This window comes from Pan paniscus, chromosome X (genome assembly GCF_029289425.2).
Source record: "Pan paniscus chromosome X, NHGRI_mPanPan1-v2.0_pri, whole genome shotgun sequence".
Lineage (NCBI taxonomy): Eukaryota > Metazoa > Chordata > Mammalia > Primates > Hominidae > Pan > Pan paniscus.
This window is the reverse complement of record NC_073272.2, coordinates 110,593,603-110,613,356: the sequence shown is the minus strand read 5'-3', so window position 1 is coordinate 110,613,356 and position 19,754 is coordinate 110,593,603. Positions and strand designations below refer to the sequence as shown.

Genomic DNA, 19,754 nt, shown 5'->3' with positions numbered 1-19,754 from the left:
ATGTCTTGCATTATCTTAATGAATTAAGACCAATTCTATATTTTTTCAGTAATAATGATAGTGAAAATACTAAGTAATAAATGGTTTGTCACTATCACCAACAATTTCATAAACCTTACATTTTCCTATTTAGGTCAAACTACAGAACAAGGTACAATGAAAAAGTAATTGTGATGTCAAGGATAAAGTATATTCAGAGATACTATCGGTACTAGAGTAAATATTTGAATTGGAATATGAGACCAGTGCTAATGTGTCTGCATTATCTTTTGCATTTTGACTTTTGGTCCTTCTAAATTCACAGTTTCTCTAGAATTAAAGTGAATTTAAGACTGACTTCACCAGTGGCATTATTCTGTACTGGACAGGTTCATGGTTTTAATTTAGTCACAGAGAAAATTTGCCACCAGAGACAAGGCACTAGTTTTCTCTTTTACTTTTCTGGGTTCAAAAACTATGTGCAAATATGAAGTGATTATTACATAAATATGTATACAGATATACAAAATCTAGCTTGGTAAAAATAATGAAATTTGAAAGTTATTGCAGAGAAACTGAACATTTTAAAATAGAAATACCTAGAAGACAAATTTCTAAAAAGAGTGTCTCACAGGAAGAGAGAGCCACCATTTTCTGGATGATATATATTTTCTGATGACATATTTAACTTGAGATGACAGAAGTCAGGAAAACACGCCACACGACCTCTTTAAAATGATATACAAAGCTGATCTTGCGTGATAAGACAAGTAAGAGTCTGAGCCAGCCAGGATTTCAGCTCAACTGAATTTAAAATGCTATGCTCCTTTGTTCTTGATAAATAGGTGTGGCTAACAACAGAGTGGCCTTTTTTGTTCCTAATTACTCCATCTGACCAGAGAGGCAGGTAGATGCCCTGCTTCCTTTCAGGCTGCCTGATTACCCTGACTTTATTTGACCAAGTATAATATAGGTTGGGAAGAAAGGAATACTTGGGATCTAAAACTCAAACTAAACTCTTCTATATTGCACTAAAAATCCCTGACCAAAAATTCAATAACACACATTTGCCATGGTCAGTATCACAGACATTCTGCAAAGGACTCAGCTTATGTGACATACGTTCCTATTGTCCACCAAACTGGAAGTGTTTCAATGTCATTCAACTCATCAAGGCATCATAAGAGGAGCTGGAATACACCTTTTACAAAGACACAAGTGAAACTGAAGAACCTATGTCCAGGTCCACACTAGGAACTTAATAAAGCTTGAACCAAACCATTTTCCTAGACAGTTCAGATATGGTTTTGTTTTAATTATCTTGATATTACTTTGGTTCTTTACTACCCATTACAAGGCACAACCAATCATCCTCTGCTAATGATTCCAGATAATTCTGCTTTGCTGTTGAAAGAATAGTACAGGAGGTCCTTGGTATTTTAACTCACCTTCAAATCAAGTGCCTCTAAGCACACTTTTTGAAGACCAATGGAGAAAGGGTAGGGATCTGCAAGGAATCCTTGTGGTTAAAGTATTTGTTTCCCAAGTGGGAAGTATCTCCTACTATTCCACAAACATATTTAAAAAGGGATTTTATTATGTTATGTTTATAAACAATGCCAATCTACTTAGCCATGTGTTCCCCTGAGACAGCTTTCTATAAAGGATACTATTAATGGATTGCTGGTTCAATCTGCCTATGATGTCATTATTTCCAAGATCTTGAAAGAGACTATTTTATTTTGGGCGGCTGTAGGCTCTATTTCAAGAATTGTACATAAGCACCATTATTCTCTAGGAATCCGATAAAAAAAACTGTTTATCTTTAAAGTTCAACTGTTGTTGTTCATTTCTGTAACAGTACAGAAACTTGTGAGTAGCACATTAGATATAGCCACAGGCCATTCATTTTTCTTTTAGAGACTGGCCCTTAGCATTGTGGAGCTAATTTTAATGGATAACCAGCAATGGTTTATATCTGCTCACAGACTGATTTCATACTTGACTACTACGTTTTTCAGAGATAATTTAAATGGTTTTTGTAGATGGTGTATATTTTTTTATTCAGCCCTTGGGACTTAATGTGGTTTAGCAATGCTCTGTAATTACACTTGCAATTCATCAGCAATAAGACATAAGCCTCTTGTTTCATGATAGGCAAAGAGCCTAAATACCCCTTTTCTTCAGAGTACTAGGAGAGATTACCTCTCTCTTTCCCTGTCTTTCTCTCTCCCTTTCTCCCCACTCCCCACACAAGTTTGAAGGCATGTACACACAGGGGCACACAAGAACACATACAGAGTGACCTTCATTAACTTGCCTTGACACAGAGCTTTATTAATCTATAGTTGCCATGCATCTTGGTAATAGTTTTTTCTCTAAAATACTTTGCAGTAAAGCCCTATTTCTCTGATGGTATGAGATCTGATAAAAATATTTATTTCAATTGCTCATGGCTTAATAGATGGTCCTGCAAACTGTAGAATAATAATGTCTGTATTATTCTGTCTGCTTTCAAAATAGACATAACTATTTATTTTCATATTTAGACATAACTATTTCATATTTAGACATAACTATTTATTTTCATATTTTTCCAATGAAAACTAAATTAACACTGCCATCCTTTTAAAAACAAAACCCCAGGTTAGCAATGTACAGTCATGATCTAACAAACCCAGAAGAAAATCTCCAAAACCACCAGCCACACAAGGCTATTATCACAAATCTGAGCACACACCAAGGCTGTTTAACGCCCTTTTCATAGCAAATGAGAGGATCAAACACAGGACTGAGCTGTTCACTAAGAGAAATTTCCAAGGTGAATTTCCTAATCTGAGTTATATCTATCTATCTATCTATCTATCTATCTATCTATCTATCTATATCTATCTATCTGAATTGTACTTTTGGTGGTGGGCAACAAAATCCAAGAGTTACAACTGCTGGCTCTTTCTTGGGCTCTCTTTTAACCAAAGGCATACATTTTCGAGATGGCTAGCTGAGCTTTCAGGCATAGACTTCACTGGGAAACAAACCATGCTTTGCTAACTAGCCTATGCTGATACTAAATCCACTTTATCTTAGATGCGTTATTTACAAAAGAACCAACCACCTCACTTATGACTGATAATGTAAGAAGATGTAGTGAACATTTTTAACTGCCAAAAAAAGAAAAAATCATCTAGCCTTCCACAAAGGAGACAATGTCTTAGGATTTGAAAGAAATATTATACGTTGCCTTGCATTTCTACAGCAACTAGCATCTGAAGATTTCTAGTGACTTTTCAGACATTAATGCCCATAATATACTAAGATGCCAAAGCGGGCATTTTACAGGGAGAAGAATGAACCAGATCTGGGTCTCCTAGCAGCTCTGAACCCACACTACCATTCCCAAACTAGGTGGAAAAGGGGCAGCCCAACCACTAACTATAGCCAGCTAGATGGTCCCAAATTACCATTTGTATCATCTTGTCTCAAATTGCACAGTCATTATCCAAGTCACTCCCCTCATTAGATCATAAGTTCCATGAGGGTAAGAGCCCCTCAGTCGTAATTATACACTTTCATACTACTAGTACAGTCTCTTGTTACCAACAGGCATTAAATACATGTGTAAAGTAACAAAATGGAACTCTATACATTCTATGTATTTGTTACAGCTCGGAGTAAGTTTTTCATAATGTTACATAAGCCTATAGACCTAATTGTAGCAGGTCAGAGACAAGAAAGCATATTTGGAAATATCAGCACTAGTCTAACTGCCAAGTAGTTAGGCATCATTTCAAAGCCAGCTACCATCTGATTACCAACACCTCATTTTAAAAACATATGACTTTGTAATGTCCAAAGGGCTTCCACGTCTTGCTCTTCTTTGAGCCTGACATCAACATTGCGAAGAAGAAAGTATCATCTCCATTTCTTACATGAGGAATTTACAAGCATTGAGTTTAAGTACTTGCCCAAGGTCACAAATGAAAAAACTGAGAATAGTATCCAATCCCTCAGCTCCTAAACTCATCAGTTCCCTTTCCAGTACACCAATACAACGCATATCCAAGTAAACCCACAAACACACTCTTCATATATACATTTTTATCCTCTTAAAATATTCATACGACAGGTCTACCCTTTTCATTTCAACCCACTTCATGCTGGTACTTACTTATTTCAAATGGCTTTTCGCATTTAAAGACACAAGGCTAGGTGATTTACTGACAACACTCCAACAAGTTTCGTTGGCCAGTTGTACCAATTCTTAGATGGCCTCGTTTTGGAGCTCGCCTCTTCTGGAGCACTCACCAAGGGAACTCTGCTATCAGAGACAGGGGTGTGCTGTTTCAGAGGGCCTCACTAGGGAGATACCATTACAGTGTGTAATGGAGGGAAGCCAATTCTAAGATCATTTGATCAGAAGGAGCTGAGCTACTTGTTAGGCAGGAGATCTGCAAAAGCAGCCAGACAAGAAAGAGAGGTACTAGCTCTTTTTACAGCCACCTAGTTTCAATCTTAGATCATGTAAGAGATAGCTCACTGCTGACATACATACAAGCACACTCACACAGCATACATTCATGTTCTCTCTCATACAAACAAGCAAATGAGGTCAGTTCTGCTGTAGTATTGTTGTCTGCTAACATTTTTATGAGTGACTTCCATTGTTTTCAGCAGGAACTTGACATTAATTGAGTCCAAGAAGCCAGCATATTATAGTTGCAAATTTCAACGTCAGGTTGCAAATAGGAAGTCAATAGGTATAATCCAGCATCCAGACTCCATATACTGCATATAAGGAACAAATCATTCTTTTTCTTAAGTATAGTTATTTTTCAAATGACTTCTTAAGCCTCTAAACATATGCAGCACCATACTTTATTATTTATTGTGTGTGCTGCATGAGCTAATGCCCAGAAAATGCTAATGATTATCTTACATGTACTTATATTTGCAAACCGATGCATTATTACAGGTTTCAGCTTTTTGTTTCCAATATTGATGCTTCTAAAAAGAGAAAATAAGATCCATAAAGAATAGAGGTAGAAATATTTTAAGCATAAAAAACAAAAGTAATTACCCTAAGAGATGCCTCAGAGAAATTGGTGGAAAAAAGAAAAGAGAAGCAAAACTTAGTAAGAAAACATTTCCTAGTTCTCAGAGAACATAACATCCTTGGAAGCATTCAGATGGAACAAATTAGATAGATTAACATCCCAAGCAAGCAGGACATGGCAAACCAATGTCTTGAGTCTCTGGGGGTCTCGATTCTCTCTGTTACTATGCATGGATAATAATTATACTCTTTATCGATCCACCCCAGTGAAATATCAACAAATGTCCTCAAATTTAAGCTTGGAAATTCAATTCCTGAATTTCCTAGAGATTTTTGCATACCACAGAGGTGCCTGAATGTTGCTTTTCAAACTGTGCATCATGGCTCATCATCCTAGGTCCTTGCTCTATTCCCAATTTCTCTGTACCCAAATCAGCTTTCTACAGGGAAGGTGCCCATTTCACATCTGAAGAGAAGAGCTACCTAGGGCAATGGAGATTTGGTGTTATTTCTAAACTAGGAACTTAGATCAATTTAGCAAATCTCACAGTTCACCAAAAAAGTGACTTCTTGCCAGAAATGGAAGTTAAAGAATTTGAACTGGTGTAAAATGCAGCAACACTTCCTCAAGTTTTTGCCCCTTGACCTATGTTTACATGCCCATATTTTTTTAAATTTCATTATTATTATACTGAGCATGCATTTAAACATCTCATTTGGGAGCTATGGTTAAGGAAGAGGAAATAACATCTATTAAAAACAGGCTTTCTTAAATACTGAAGGAAGAATGAAACATGACAAAACCTACTTTCTACCCATCCCACTTCACAATGGTGGGGGATAAACATTTAGCTGACAAGGGCCTTACTTGTAGGAATTCCCCATATTCGAGCCCACCAGACAAATGTTTTGCATTAAAGAAAACTGGCATGGGTATTTTAAAAAAGATTATAATACACCCAAAGCAGTCTCTTTAGAAATTAAAAGCCTGATCTGAAGGACGAACTCATGATTGAGTATGTTGGTTTTCCCATGGCCTTTCCATGCCCAGCTTATACAAGTTCATAATTTGCAAGTGGCTCAATGCTTATTATTTTACTACCTGGTTGCAGCTGCTGCTGTCCACTTATAGAATATATGGTTCATCTTTAGTTCATGCTAGAGTAGATGTCTACCACAGCACAAGATCAGCTTTACTTCCCTAGTGCTCATATACATACAAAGCAAAGACTGCTGTGTGCCTAAGTCTTTCTGTGGACCTGGGAAGCCCCCAAGCTGAGATCACAGGGCCCAGCCCTTACCACACAAGAAGGAAGTTAGGGTATTTTGGGAGGAAAACTGCAGATAAAACAGAAGCAGGGCTTGGTGGAAGGAGCTGTAATCAGCAGGCCTGAGGGTAAATCAGTCAGTAGTTCTTGACTCATTCCTGCGGAGACTGCAGTGTAGCCTAGAGCACATTCTGACAAAGGCACTGGGCAGAGAGAAAGGGGAGGAAACTCGGGTGTCCATAATAAATGTATATAACTCTGTATCAAATGATGCTCATCTTAGAGTGTTCTTTTTTCTTCAAGATTGAGCCTGACAAATCCTCTATGTCATAGTACTTCCAATTATGCCAGTCAATCACCAGTTGGTTTTGTGGCCTTTAGCAGATCACCTAGGCATGCCCTATACTCTTCTGCACAGCTTAATAATGAAGGTCTATAGGTCACACAGCTGCATAAAGAGAGGAAAAGATCTTATGTCAGCCCAACATTCCTTTTTACAGGAAAATATACCAACTAATGCTTTATCCTTGTTCATTTCTGGTTGACTTTCATTTCAAAAAATCCTGAGCCTAAAACAGAGAGGTACTACTCTTTGAGGTGTCAGATAGTAACTGAGAATATATTATTGAGGCCCCTTAAGCAACCCATCTGTGCATGAATTCATTTACTCGAACCACAAATATTTACCAGTGCCTATGTGCTAGGCATCATACTAAGTGATGGGTGTAAGCAGATAAATAAGTGTCTAGCTCTGAGTGAGGTTATAGGCTCCAGCAGTGGGTTTCATTCCTGGCCACACATTATATGTAAAATGTATGTCATACAGTGTGGCAATTCCTCAAGGATCTAGAACTAGAAATACCATTTGACCCAGCCATCCCATTACTGGGTATATACCCAAAGGATTATAAATCATGCTGTTATAAAGACACATGCACACGTATGTTTATTGCAGCACTATTCATAATAGCAAAGACTTGGAACCAACCCAAATGTCCATCAATGATAGACTGGATTAAGAAAAATGTGGCACATATACACCATGGAATACTATGCAGCCATAAAAAAGGATGAGTTCATGTCCTCTGTAGGGACACGGATGAAGCTGGAAACCATCATTCTGAGCAATCTATTGCAAGGACAGAAAATCAAACACCGCATGTTCTCACTCATAGGTTGGAACTGAGCAATGAGAACACTTGGACATAGGGTGGGGAACATCACACACTGGGGCCTGTCATGGGGTGGGGGAAGTGGGGAGGGGAGAGGGATAGCATTAGGAGATATACCTAATGTAAATGACGAGTTAATGGGTGCAGCACACCAACATGGCACATGTATACATATGTGACAAACCTGCATGTTGTGCACATGTACCCTAGAACTTATATATAATTTTAAAAAAGTATGTCATATACAGACAAAAATAGAACTACAAAACAAGTAAGGATATGTGCATTGCAAAATGAGAGTAAAAATTTAAAAAGAGGAGCTACAGCACTTCAGAAAAAGGCAAGACTCTCTTCACCTTATTGCTATATAAGAAATCATACTACCACACACAAGGAATGTGTTTGATATTGTTCCAGGGAACATAGCTGCCTGGCCTTCCATCCTCCCACCACCAACATTCATATGTACTAGGTATTATGTCAGGTACAGGAAGCATACAAAGAGAGAAGAATAAAGACACATCTCTATCTTCAAAGAGCTTCTAGTCTAGTGAGGAAGGCAGACATGCATATATACAATAAGAATACAGTGTGATACAATCTAGGTAGGCACAAGATGCTTTGGAGGGACAGAGCAGGAAGGATAGCTAATATTCCCAGTGGGTTCAGAGGATATAGCGCTTGAGCAGGGTATGGAAGGATGAGCAGGAATTCAATAGGATTTGAAAGGTAGGAAGCACTAGGTTGGCGTAAGGTATTATTATTCAACAGTATATTTCAACCAATGAATACTTCAAGCATGCTAGATTAGATTTATTAGCCTTGGGCCTGTTTCTGCTGGACTGAATGATATTGGTGCTGTATAAGTAAAAGAATAGATCTCAAAACTCTGGAAGAAAATAATATGTGTAAGACCTAAAAGCATTTTTAGAACTGTATCCATATATAAGCAGGACAGATCTCTTTGGGGAAATTTATTAGGCACATAACACTCGGAAAAAGAAACTTACCTTCGATGTTACATTTAAGAACTAAGTTGCATGTTGTTAGGCAGACTTAATTTGGGGGGTTGATTTTTATTTAGTAGATTTTTTATAAACCCAAAAGAATTGGTTCTAACAGAAGGAATGAATGACTAACTCTAGCTCTACTTCTGAATTTTTCTGTGATCCTGAAGAAATCATTAAACCTTCTTAAATTTATTCATTTATTCATCATTTATATGGTGTCTATTATGTGCTAAGGTAGGCATTGGATGCTTTGAAAGGACAGTGGAAGAAGGGTAGCTAATGATGCCTGGAGGGTTCAGAGGATATAGCACTTGAACAGGGTATTAAAGGAAAGTAGGAGTTCACCAGGTTCTAGGGTGAGAGATGAACAAAGTTGACCCCGCCCTTGAAGAGACTTAAAATATAATGGATGTCAGCCATGACATCTCAGTGCAAAGATGAGAAAAGGTTGCTATAGAAGGACAGAGACAGAGACTCCCTGGAGCCTGACGAAGCAGGCTTCACAGGGGAAGTACAGTCGAGTTGAATTAGGAAGAACAATTAACCACACCATTTTTCAGGTCAAGCAGCAACGTGTATTAAGGAGATTAGGGACAAAAAAGAGGAATGGAAAAAAATAAGATCCATAGAGACGAATTAAGAAGGGTTTAATATGCGTTTCTACAAGGTTTGGACTCCTCTTGTGTATATGAAGAGGTTTCAAGTAGTGAGATAGCATGATTAACTTTGAATTTCAGAACTATTACTCAGGTGACAATGTAGCAGATGTCTAAGGTTGAAGATTTGGGAAAGGTTTTTCCTATGGAGTCAGATGTTCCAGGTAGGAACATGGAAATCATTTTGAAAAGTGACAACACTAAGATAATCAGTCAAGAGACAGGAAGCACATGCAGCATGGGAATAGGAAGACAGGAGAAGAGAGATGTCAAGAGAGGTCTCTACAGTGGACATTGGCCAAAGATGGTAGAGATGCCAGCCTTGATAGGATTAACTGTTCTCAGGACCCCAAATGGAAATCAGGGTAGAGATATATTTCTATGCCAAGAGGCCCAGAGGAGTATGGGAGGCCTAATGGTTTTTGCAAGCTTTAGTTTACATTTGGGATTCCAAATAGAACCGTGCCTCAGTTTCCATGTTTGTGAAATGAAAATAACCAAATAGCTTAGAATGGGGATGAAAAACAACTAATGAAGTTAGTGTGCTGATAACAAATATGAATGTGTTGGAAGTCCCTTGTATTAGCAACTATTAGACCACCTGTAATAATTGCACTCTAAAGAGAATAAGAACAAATTATTATAATATTTTTGGCCAATAGAACGGCACTTATAATAAGTTTTATAGAAAATTCATCTAAATTTTTATCCAGACTTTACCAACAAACATAATAATACTATCAAGACTACAACAGGCAAAGATAAGAGGATAAAACCAGTGACACAATAGAAATATCAGTAAAAACTTAACTAGAAATATCTAGTGGGAAGCAAGACACATATCTAAGCATCTTGTCTTTGAAAAGTATAATCTACATGGCAAGTAATAAAATAATTGAAGGAAACATCAATTCACATGTGGTGGAAAAACTGTATCTCTAGCTATATCTATTCCTCATAACAGAGATAGCAATATTAAGACAGATACATTTGTAGCAGTGGTTCTAACACATTCATTTGGCATTATGAAACTGTTCAATGGAGAGCTGGACATGTGGGATGAAGATATTTGTTTGGAGGCCATCAGCATGGGAATATGCACAATTGCTCAGGAAGAATACACAATGAGAAAGAGGACTAGACCAGATCTCTGTGGAACACCAACATTTAGAGGTTGGAAGAGGAAGAGTGACTAATGATCCCTGAGAAAGATGGTCAAACAGGCGGGAGAACTGATATGTTGTCATAGAAACCAAGAGAAGAGTGCTTCAAGGTGAATGTTTGGCTATGAGAAAAATGTTACAAAAAGGCCAAAAGTGCTCCTATCTTTTTGTCCTCCCATCCTCTCCCTAATGTTTACTAAGCTTGATGTCTTATAATTCTCATGTCAGGAGAGAACTGGCCAAGTGGCACCACAGGTCTGTTGAAGTGTCTCCGTATGTTTTAAGAATTCCCAGACTCTGAACATTTGGTGTTACTGGAGCAACATGAGCAGAACCACACAGTATTTATGCCTCAAGAAAGATTTTCCTCTTGGTGGTGAATGGTACTACTGTGGCCCTATGTCACTCAGCTATGTTTGGAAAGGTACTGCTTTCCAAACATTTATGATGTCACATTTGTTTCACTCTTGCAACATTCTGGGCATTGCACAAGATACAAAGAGAAACACCTATGGTTCGATTTGTAGATAAACTGTAGCTCACATTTAGATATTTTTGTCACAAGAAGGATTATGCTCAGTTCAAATTGTTCTTATTTGCTAACTGTAGCCCCCAAAGGCTTTACCAAGTGAAGGTGCAAATATTCAATCATCTGAACTGGTGCTTTCTCAGCCTAGTACTGCCACTCACAAGCTGCGTGACATTAGGTACATCTCTTCACCCCTCTGAAGCTATTTCTTCATCTAGAAAGGGTGATCACGTCACCAGTAGATTGTGAGGATCACATATCCACATTTGGGAACTGCTTTGAAGTAATTCAAGACATTCTACCAATAGATGTTTACAGTTTATTTTCACAGATTTCACAAGCCATAAACAAAATCGCTATCATTCGCTGAAATCTTATCATGGCCCACGCACTCTGCTAAAAGTTACTTAGGTACAAGTTCACATAACTTGCATAACCCCTGAGGTGTTATTACAGTATTTTCATTCCACATATGAAGAAGCACATTCATTAAGTCACTTGACCAAGGTCACAGAACTAGTAAATGTAATAGTAAGATTATACCATCCCATGTCTATGTGACATCAATGCCCGTGCGCTTATTTCTGTTTCCTAAGTCACGGAAAGTTTCATATTAAATTCTGCAGTTACTCACAGCTTTTGCATGAACATGAATGTTCTTAGGGCTTTGTCGTAAGTAAACTGTGCTTCCACTGTGGTGTTTGGGATGAAAGCCTGAAAATGAGCAGATCTTCCACCCACAAAACAGACATTTCAACAATCAGAATCAAGGACAGAAGAATGCCTATGGTAAGAGAACCAATTGCTGGTTCCACCTACATTAGGAATCTCTTCTACTCACCACCCCCACAAGTTTGGGTACTGGCAAATAAAGGTGGCATCACTGATGGCTTTACTGATTTCAAGGGTGGAAGTAGGACTAGAGGGGATAGCTAAATGAACAGGACACATTTCTGCAAGATAAACATGTCCTAAAGAGACACCGTAGTTGAGGAAACTCCATGGACTAATCCTATTTTTCACTCATCGTCTTGAGTGGGAATGAATACTGACACCTAGCTTGTGGCTAGGCAGAAATAAAGACTTAAAGGAAAACAGGCAACAAGTCCTGTGAAAATCAATCTTTGGCTGCAAAGAACCATACTGTTTCTCTGTTATGTCAAGGATCTGTCCCTTTGAAGGTGCCTACCTCAAAGGGCTATGGTAAAGATAATAAGCTCTATACTGTGTCAAACATTTACTATAAGCCAGACATTTTGCTAAACACTTTCATATATTATCTCATTTCATCCTCTTAACAACTCCATGAGGTAGATGACATTAGTGTCACTCCCATTTTACACATAAGGACACTGAGGCTTAAGGGGGATAAGTAATTTCTCTTCACTTGATCTTAGTCAAAAGGCCTAAGAAGCAATGGGGATAATTTCTCAAACAAGGTTGCACAGCTAGGAAGTGGCCAAACTGGGATTCAAATGGTGGTCTGGCTGATACCAGAGTTGGTGCTCCTAACACCTCTATTGAAATGGAAGAATGGGTTATTAAACATTTTTAAAAGTATAAAATATCATATAAATGCATGATGGGTTTGGGAATGGGTTTTCTCAGTGCTTCTCACTGAATTCAAGCACACTCAGGCAGGTGCATTTTTCTCTTCCTAATATTCAGCCAGTCCTGCAAATTATATAAATTGCCTTTGGTGAATCTTGAAGTAATGGCCAAAAATTTCCAAATGTAAAATTGCCCAGCTGTTTCTCTTAAGCCAGCAGTCCTCAACCTTTTTCGGCATCAGGTACCAGTTTTGTGGAAGACAATTTTTCCATGGACATGGGGCAATGGGGTGGTTTTGGAATGAAACTGTTCCATCTCAGATCATCAGGCATTAGATTCTCATAAGGAGCACACAACCTAGATCCCTTGCATGTGCAGTTCACAATAGGGCTCACGCTCCCATAAGAATCTAATGTTGCTGCTAATCTGACAGGAAGTGGAGCTCAGGAAGTAATGCTTGTCATCCACCACTCACCTCCTGCTGTGCTGCCCAGTTCCTAACAGACTGTGGACCAGCACTGGTCTGCAGTCCAGAGTTTGGGAACCCCTGTCTTAAGCTGTCTCTTGGAGGAGGTGGTGGTTAGATCTTAATAAGTACAATAATCTCACTAAGGTCTGCAGATCACTCTTATTACTCCACTTTAGGCCCAGTAACAGAGTACTCTATTATACAATCTTCTGGGAATATGGCACAGCCCTGTGCTAAGCAAGCTATCTACAAGGAAGTTTACTTTGGAAAGTGACTTCTCTAAATTCTGACTGCTGTCCCCAACTACTTATGAACCGTCAAGACCTTTGGAGCCTACAGACCACTGGATTTCATGATAAAGATCCCTTCATGCCCAAGCTTCCAGACTGTTGCCTCATACTACTGTTTCATGGCAACTTGATCTTTCCCACACAAATGAAAGTACCTTAGAGTGCAATAGGTGTGTCTTTCACCCATTTGAATCTCTGGGCCTAGCTCTATGTGGGGCCTACAGACAATCCTCAATCTGAGCTGGTAATGCCACTGCAAATCTGGGATTGAGGAAGAGAAGAAGAGAGACACTGGGTCTGTATTGATAAGATGTTCCTGCTCACGTATCCCCTTTAGTTTCTTAACTGAGTCTCACAAGTAGCTTTTCTGGACCTAGCATTGCACTAGGCATCAAGAAACCAAAATGAGTAAGATAATATAGTTCTTGCTATCAAAGAAGTTCTCAATCTAATGGCAGGGAGTTGGGTTATATTCCAGAGAATAAGCTCTTCCCTAAGGCATGCTAGAACCCATACCAAATGGCAGCTTGGGTATATTCTGAACTCATTTTTTGCTCCAGGGTGACTCCAGCAGGAGAAGCCATGTACTAGAGACACCATTCCAAGATGCTCTTGTGTTTTCAAATCTCTGTTGGTACATGACTCTTGCACCAGGCTCCTGATCCATTAGTTCACTCCTGGGTTTGTGCTTCTTTTTATCCACTTGCAGGGAAATCTACAGTCTTTCTGAAGTGCAAGAAACTTCCTTCAGCTTGTCTTTATCCACGCCTACTGAAAAATCTCCTCTTGTAACTTGTTAGTAACAGCTGTTGAAATTTCAGTGGGGTCTACTATCGCACACGAACACTTACAGTACAAATTTACCTTATCATCCAGCTAGCTCATTAACCTTCTCTTTCCTTTCCTTGAGTGCCATGTTCCAGGGTTAACAGGGTATTAAGTATACCTGGCTAGATTAGAGGTGCCTGGTGGAAGTAGGCCTGCCCTTTCCATGTGTGTAATCAGCAGGCAATTCCAGATCATAAATATAAAACCAGAGACATGCACTTTTGCATAAGAAACCATTAACAGCACATAAAGAAACACATCCTTCATCTTCCTTTCACTATAGGAAAGAAATGAGGTAGCAAGTTAAGCCATAAACTTCCAGAAAATAAACACACTATCTAAACTCCAACCTGTGTTGGACAGGACTGGCTAAGGCTGTATTGGAGATGATTTCTGAAAAAAGAAAAAGTATGTGGAAAGGATAAGGAAAACTTGATCTGTGGGTTTGAGCCTTTTCTTTTTTAATCCTAGACATAAATTCTACTCCATTCTGCTCTGAAAGGATCTATTTCTCATTGACCTCCTGGATGAGACCAACATTTTTCCTCTGGCAACTGGTTGCCAATATAACCTTTCAGCAGGGGTGAGGAGAGCACTAGTGGCAAACAAAGAAAAAAGAGACAACTGTGAATATAAACTATTTCTTGCAATTAGATGTATCCGTGTGTGTGTGTCAGTGAGAAAGTATATAAATGCAGGGCTATTGGGATGGGAGGGGGATGTGTAAGAGTTTGGGAAAGTACGTATGAGTGAGAGTGTGGGTCACTAGCAGTATGTGTGAATCAATGTGAATAGATGTGGGTCAATGTGATTATCTCAGTGGTAGTTAAGTGTCAACGTGTTCATGTGAGAGTCTGAGTAAGAGTACATGGTGGATTACGGGAGAGTGTATGACTTCCTGAACAGGTGTGTCAGTGTAAGTGTATCAATGTAAGTGAGAATGTGGCATGGCGAGTGTGAGTCTATGTTGTCATATGTGGTATCAGTAATTGCCTGTGTGAAGCACAGTCAACTATTGCAATGTGAATTGTGTATGTCAGTGTGGTATGTGCTAGCATGAATGCAAGTCAGTGACTGTGCATGTCATTATATGTGCACTGGTGCAAACGTGTGTAGCGAAGTGAGTGAGGGTGTGTCAGTATGAAAGTAGAAGAGTGGGAATGTATAAGAATGTGAGTGTGTGGTAAGTGTGATTGGGCCAGTGTGAAAATGTGTGATGTATGAGTGGGGGATGGTGTGTGAGGGGGTACACATGTGCATGTACACGAATGTGGAGGAGTGCTTGTCTGTGGGAATAAGGGCGTGTATAATTCTGAGTGTACAGTCGTGAATGTGAAAGTGAGTGAATATGTGAGTGTTAAGTACATGTGCAGTATGTATGTTTATGTGAATTTGTATGAGTACTGAATGTGAATAAGCCTATATATGTCAGTCAATGTGAATATACCTGTGTGTGTAAGTGATTGTGCTTGAGTTTGAGAGGGTAGAATGACGGTTTTCAGTGAAAATGGCTGAGTTTATAAAAATATGTGTGTATGGTTGTATTTCAGTGTATGTGCCTGCAAATTTGGTATAGAGTGTGATGATGTCTCAGTGTGAAGAAAGTGAGTGTGTGAGTGTGAATGTGTGGCAAAATGTGTGTTTCTATGTATGAATGTGATTATGTGTGAATGTGTCAGGAGTAGGCAGGTTGCTTTAGCTCTGTGTATATGAATGCAAAAGCGTGTAATTCTAAGCGTAAAAGTGCAAGTGGGTGAGATGGTGCTTATGATGTGAGAAAATAAACGTGGATATATGAGAATATATGCACGTTTGTGCCCCTGTGATAAGTTTGTGACTGTGAGGAAGAAACAGTGATGACATCAATGCAAGTACACTGGAGTGTATGAAATTGAGTGTATGAATGGCTGTGAGTATAAGAAACAGTTGGAGTGTGTGCAGGGGGAAAGTCAATGTATTATTTGTGTATAGAGCATGTATGACTATATAGGAATTTGGGCAGGCAAAGGTGATTGTATCCTCTGTGTGAATGTAAGTGTGAAAGTGTATGATTGTGTGTGTGTGTGAGAATATGATATTAATAGCATAAAGGTGTGAGTGTCTGTGAACATGAGGGTGGGGTGTATGGTAAGTGTGTTGTGTGCATCAAACAAGTGAAAATGTGAATACGTGAATGTGAATTTGTGGCAGTGTGAATGTACCTAAATGTAGCATGTATGTAAATATGATTGTGTGTGAAGGTGAGGGCGTAAGAATGATCATCATTTTGAATGACTCCAGTATGAAAAGTGAGTGAGCCCAGGGGATGATGTGACTGTGTGAATGTACAAGAGTATAAGAATGTGCTTGTGAGAGTATGTATGTGTATGTGCATGAACTAAAGATACCAAAATAACTTTGGATGCTGGGAAACTCTCTCCAGGAAGTCTCTTTCTTCCCAAAGCCACAGCATGTCTTCTGTTACAGGCAAGTTACTTAGCTTCTCTCAGCCTCTATCTCCTCCTTGGTAAAACAGTAATGATGATAATACCTAACTTCAGCTAGTATCACTTGTATAATCAGAAACAGCAGTAACTATTAGAAAAAAAATACCTACCTTGCAAGATTATCATAGGAGAAAATGGTATCATGCCAGTAAAGAGCCTAGCACAGAGCTGGCAACAGTAGACAATAAATACAAGTTATTATTGCATCTGTCACAGAACACCAAAGAGCGATTCAGAGGATTCTCATTTTAGTCAGTCCTAGTTACCTTCTGTCCGTCAAGGCCTAAAGAGGATCCCCTACCAGAACATCGCTAGAAAGTTGAATGCATCAGTATCAACAAGGCTGTAATTTCATACCTTCAATTCCATGGCTGAAACTCTGGAGCTTCCCTTTCATAAGAAGGCATCACAGAAACACCTGCTGCTGAGCTGCAGTTTTACCTTGTCTGTAGGTGCATTGTATGCTCAGTGTGAAAGGGAACTACATTGCTTATTCCTTGCTTGTTTTTTGTTTAGTTTTTCTGTTTTTTTTTTTTAATTTGGTTGGTTGTTTTTTGATTTGGGTAATAGGAGAGATGCCTAAGCAACTGATAGACAGACAGAAGACCAGACGGAGGGACAGCAAGCTACAAGCAGGTAGCTGGACTGCAGGGAATAGCAACAGAGGCCAGATGGAGAAGCTGACAGAAGAAGTTATAATGCCTGCCTGAAAGGCAGACAAAGAAACAAATAGATGATCGGAGAGACAGGCCATGAAACCTGAAAGAAATGCAGAGGAAGAGAGAGAGGCCCAACTTGCAAAGCTGCTGGGGAACTTTTGAGCCCTTTTAAGGGAGACTAGAGATCTGTAAGATCTAGTCCCTGCCCTTGAAGAGCTTACAATCTAGTTTTCCTGGTAAGATGAATACTCCAGAAACCATGCAAGACTTATTTAAGGCAGTAGGGCAGCAAGTGCTACCCTGCACGCTACAGACTCAAGTGCTGTTGGAGACCTGGTGGAGGAAGTGCATCTTGGTTGGGTGGGAAAGCAGAGGGAAGGTTCGGGAAGGTTTAAGCTAAGTCTGACAGGCCCAGAAGCAGGGATGGAAGGGGTGGGGGTACACTTCAAACAGGAAGGTAAAATTAAGGTTATGGGGCAGTAGAAATCATAGGAACTGAATGGCAAATTTGCAGCATGTGGCTGAAAAGCCACCCAGGCACCAGGAAAGGAGGAGAAAAGAAAATGACAGCTTGATGGGAAGCATGTCTGTGTTATACTGAAGCTCTTAGATGGTGCTTGACATCTGCAACGGACTTGGCAACGATTGTTATGTTATTTCTCCTCCTCACCCCAAAATGTAGGTCAAGGCTGTCATTCCCATATTAGAGATGGGAGGGAGGCAAGAGACTAAAGGCAGCTGTACTGGGCAAAATTCCCCAGAACATAGGGGTCATGCTCTGATGCCTAGGTCACGAGGTCTAGGCAGAGTCTTTGATATTGGGAGATCTGGTGGAAAAGCAGCATTTGCCTGGATTTGGAGATCCCTAACTCCCTGCCCTGGACTCCATTACTCACCTCACACCGCCACCACTGCAGGACTTCAGCACAGGTGGGCACTGCCCATGAGAAGGGTCCGGGCTGGCTTCAGCTCCTACAGACTCAGTGCTGGGCACACCAGCTGCCACAAGATGCAAGGACTCAGCTGCTCTTTCTTGGGGGAAACCTGCTGAGAGAAGCATTGTAGGGGAGAGGGAACCTCTTTCCCCACCTGCTACTGCTCCCTCATCCAACTCCCACCAAACATCTCTCTCTCTCTCTCTCTCTCACACACACATACTCTCTCTCTCTCACACACACACACACACTCTCTCTCTCTTTCTCAATCTCTCTGGTGAATTTCAGAATATCTCTTAAGAAAGCTAGAAAATCAGAGGGCTAAGAAGTGTAAAAAGGCATTGTTACATAGGATTCCAGAAAGGGCACGGAAGTGGGAGTCAGGAGTTGGGAGTTACAAGCTGAGAATTGCTGTTAGTCACCTCATGATTCTGGGCCTGCTTAGTATCAAGTGAAAAGGCCTGCCTTAGTTGCCTTGGATAAGTGTTGGAAGAACTAAATCAAATAGGACAGATGTGAAATATTTACATAGTCTGCATAATTATGGAGCAATGTGTATAATCACAGGAGGTGGTAGAGTCCAGTGGACAAAAGGAAACTGAGAGACAATGGCCAATGCAGGTTGGCTCTGTGAATATGTGAGCTTCCTGATGTTGTGGCACTGCATTCAGTTCAGTTCAGTTCATCCCTCAACTCTAAGTCTCCACCTCCATTTCCATTCCCCTTTTCACTAACCTCTTTCACTGGAGAAGTGGAAAAAAAGTCTGTCTGCCAGGCAACAGCATTCTGAGGTCTCCTAATTTGCTACCATCTCACAGGTGCTGAAGGCCCCAGCCTCTGACCCTAATTGGAGCTTCCCTCTACCTTCTCCTGTCTCCACCAGGTAAGTCTTCCACAGTCCTCCCCAGGTTTCTTAGGATGAATACATACTGTTTACTGTTGTTGCTTGGTGATAATTTACCCTATTTTTCCCACAGAGGTTTCCATGTCTAACCATGAAGGAGACTGAGTCTCTTTGACCCCTCCCTTTCTGCCTTTTCCCACAATCATTTGAGCCTCTCAAGGGAGAGGCTGATCTTCTCTTTGTAGAACCCCAAGCTCTGCAATCCTTCCTACTCTGCTTTCCTTTCCCCTTCCCACAGTGGTGTTTGTCCTCAAAGAAAAGCAGAAACTACATGCTAATTCTCAAGGAGGCATGATTCAGGCTAGCACCTATTTATTACAGACCAGAATGAACAGGGTCCTAATCCAAAGAGATGGCTAGATGGATATCTAAACATGGAGATTGCAAAATTGAAGCCTTAGGGAGCCAAGAAAAGCCCCATGATCTCCAATTCCCCCTTCTGGAATTAAAACTCCAAGCCATACTCTGGGTCTGCCTCTTGCTCTTGGGCAAGACTCCAGAGCATGTCTGTCCCCCAGCATCCCTGGCATTCCATGTGTGCTTCCCACATGCACACTCCAGGCAGCCTTTCCAAATCCCACCCACTGCACCATTGAATGGTGTACTCGCCCCCTCCCTCCCTACGTGAGCTCACCCTGCAAGATCTCACCCTGCAAGAGGGTGGGGTGAGGGGGAGAGGAGTGCGAGCTGCCAAAGCTCCAGAGAGGGGTGGGGCTCAAGGAGGACACAGGAAGAATGGCCTCAAGAAGCCCCCTGCCCATCTCTGGGGATGAGGGCAGACAGCAGAGGCAGCATCCACCCA

General features: G+C 40.2%; 1 protein-coding gene across 27 annotated transcripts in view; it reads right to left on the bottom strand.

Annotated features, from left to right (window-relative positions):
• Positions 1 to 19,754, bottom strand: part of PAK3 (p21 (RAC1) activated kinase 3) — a 285,503-nt gene that overhangs the window by 106,993 nt on the left and 158,756 nt on the right. For 10 of the 27 annotated variants that reach the window (XM_063601542.1, XM_034949597.3, XM_063601541.1 and 7 more), the window contains one exon: positions 18,010 to 18,157. The exons of 12 other annotated variants lie outside the window; for them this stretch is intronic. The gene's annotated coding sequence lies outside the window, so the exon portion shown is untranslated. Of the gene's footprint in view, positions 1 to 18,009; positions 18,161 to 19,754 lie in introns of all 27 variants that reach the window. 5 more of the 27 variants (XM_055106614.2, XM_034949601.3, XM_008975546.5 and 2 more) reach the window with 1 other exon arrangement.